Below are 2,883 nucleotides of genomic sequence, written 5' to 3' on the forward strand. Positions count from 1 at the left end.
TGTTCTTCTATAATGTTATTGTAAGAATTAAGGATTAAGTTGATTAATCAGAGAAAAATTGAGACTTTTTATTATCATACTGTAAGTTTGATTTCTCTTTCTGCTATCTTCTGTTTTCTTTTGCAAGCCATAAACTCTGAGTCCCAATTCTCAGAGATACGTTAGAGTGTACAAATATATATATACTTATTCCATTAAAGGTCTTCCCAAATGCAACATTAAATATAAATCTGAAGACCTCTATTTTTCCCATGCTCAGTGTTTTATCTACTCTCATCTCCACAGAATTAGCTACTTTGTAAACCTAATAATAACCATTCCAGCTATACGCATCAACATACATGTGAATGAAAATGTTTTATGCACTAAAACCTTTTAAAAACTTAACAGGCAATAGTGACGTGTTCAAACTTTCATAAAATTTATTTCTTTCTGCATTAAAATAGGTTTAAAGCTTATTATTGAAAGTAGAGAAAATGCATATTCAAAGTACTCTAAGATTCTACCTCACAACGAGCAGAACAGCAATCATTGGGAATACAAATGGCAGCGAATTCTGAACTGGATATGATGAAAGGTAAACTCATACATTGTGAGTGGGGGTGTAAACTAGTGCGACCATGTTATGGATCAGTCTGAAGGTTTCTCACCAAGCTGAAAATGGACTTACAATATGAAGGGATATACCTGAAGGGATTTATAACCTACCATACAGATACTTTCGCATCCAGTTTTATACATAAAATGGCCAGGAAATGGAATCAACATAGACACCCATTAACATGAATAGATAAGTATTACTCAGTTATAAAGAAAAATGAAAATTAGAAATGTGCAGGTCAATAGATAGAACCAGAAAAAGATTATACTAGGTGAGCTTACTCAGATACAGAAAACAAAACAAAACAACAAAAAACAATACCAAATGTTTAGTCTCATATGCGGATCCTAGCTTTAAATCTCTTGTTTTCTGTCTTTAACTTGATACAGAAATAGAAACTGTGTAAACCCAAATGGGCCTTTTGACAGGGCTCATATTAAAGAATTGGGAATAGATGTATAAAATTAAAATAGAGTGTTAGAATAGTAGAGGTGAGATCTTCCCTGCTTGCAGAGCCCTCTGGAGCAAGCCTAGCTTCCCTGAGCAGCCTGCTAGCCTGGGCAAACCTCCATTCTCCTATCACCTCTCTGTGCATCTTCATCTGATCTGAGGCTTCTGAACCATAGAGATCTGCAGATCCATAACTGTACATCCCAAGGGTACTCATCAGAGAACTGCCACACCAGGACCATTGAGGTTAATCCACCTCACATCAATGGGAGGGAAGCTCCTTGGTTCCGTAGAAACTCCAGGACCCAGCATAGGGGAATGCTAGGGCGGTGGGTCAAGAGTGGGTGATGCATGGGGAGTACCCTCATAGATGAATGGGGAGGCAGAATGGGATAGGGGGTTTGTGGAGGGTACCCAGAAGGGAGATAACATTTGAAATGTAAATAAATAAAATAACCAATAAAAAAGAAAGAAAATCTATCAATGTAATCCACCATATAGACAAACTGAAAAATAAAAAAAACCACATAATTTCATTAGATGCTCAAAATACCTTTGACAAAATCCAACACTTCTTCATGTTAAAGGTATTAGAGAGATCAGGGACACAAGGCAAATACCTAAACATAATCAAAACAATATACAGCAAGCCAATAATCAACATCAGCTAAATAGAAAAAAATTAAAACAATTCCACTAAAATCAGGGACAAGACAAAGTTGTCCTCTCTCTTCCTATCTATTCAATATAATACTTGAAGCTCTAGCCAGAGCAGCAAGACAATTAAAGGAGATCAACAGAATTCATATCGGAAAAAAGTATTCATAATTGCAGATGATATTATAGTATACATAAGCAACCCCAAAATCTCTACAGCAAATTATCTAGATACAAAATTAGCTCAAAGAAACCAGTAGCCATCTTTTATACAAATAATAAACTGGCTGAGAAAGAAATTAGGGAAATAAGACCCTTTACAGTAGCCATGAATCATACAGAATTCCTTGTGTAACTCTAATCAAGCAAGTGAAAACAAGTGAAAGAAGTGTGGAGATGAGGAAGGCTAGCCTGTAGGAAGCATGCATGACCACCATATGGAAGGATAATATCTCATAAAACAATTAAAATATAATTGAGAGGAAACTAGAATGTGTGTGACAGAAAAGAAGATGAGGACAAAAAATTAAGTGGAGGGGTTGGTAAAAGAAAGGGGGGTTAACAAAATGAAGGATGCATGCAATTCCTTTATAGAAACCCACTAGACAGAAAGCTAACTCTGTCTTTGTCTCCATCTCTTTCTGTCTCTCCTCCCCGTGTGTGTGTGTGTGTGTGTGTGTGTGTGAGTGCTGTGTGTGTGTGTGTGTGTGTGTGTGTGTGAGTGCTGTGTGTGTGTGTGTGTGTGTGTGAGTGTGTGTGAGTGCTGTGTGTGTGTGTGTGTGTGTGTGTGTGTGTGTGTGTGTGTACAGATGCAGAGGTTACAGGATATATTACATGAATTAGTCCCTTTCTCTGTCTACATAGATTCCAGGGATTGAAGTCAGGTGATCAGGATTGGTGGCAGGTGCCCTTATCTTCTTGAGCTCTCTTTCTGGCCCATCCATCTTATTTCTGAGTGAATGTCTCACTGAACCTAACCTTACCGCTTCGAGTAGACTGCTGAGTCAGTGAAACTCAAATCTGCCTGTCTGTACCCTTGGCAAGACCTGGAATTTTGGAGGCATAGACAGCTTCCACACCCAGCATTTTAGGTCTTCCGGCTTGTACAGTGGGGCCTTTACCCCCTGAGCCATAGCCCTAACTTTTTTTTTTGTTGATATAACATCTGACATAGC

Source organism: Rattus norvegicus, chromosome 11 (genome assembly GCF_036323735.1).
Source record: "Rattus norvegicus strain BN/NHsdMcwi chromosome 11, GRCr8, whole genome shotgun sequence".
NCBI lineage: Eukaryota > Metazoa > Chordata > Mammalia > Rodentia > Muridae > Rattus > Rattus norvegicus.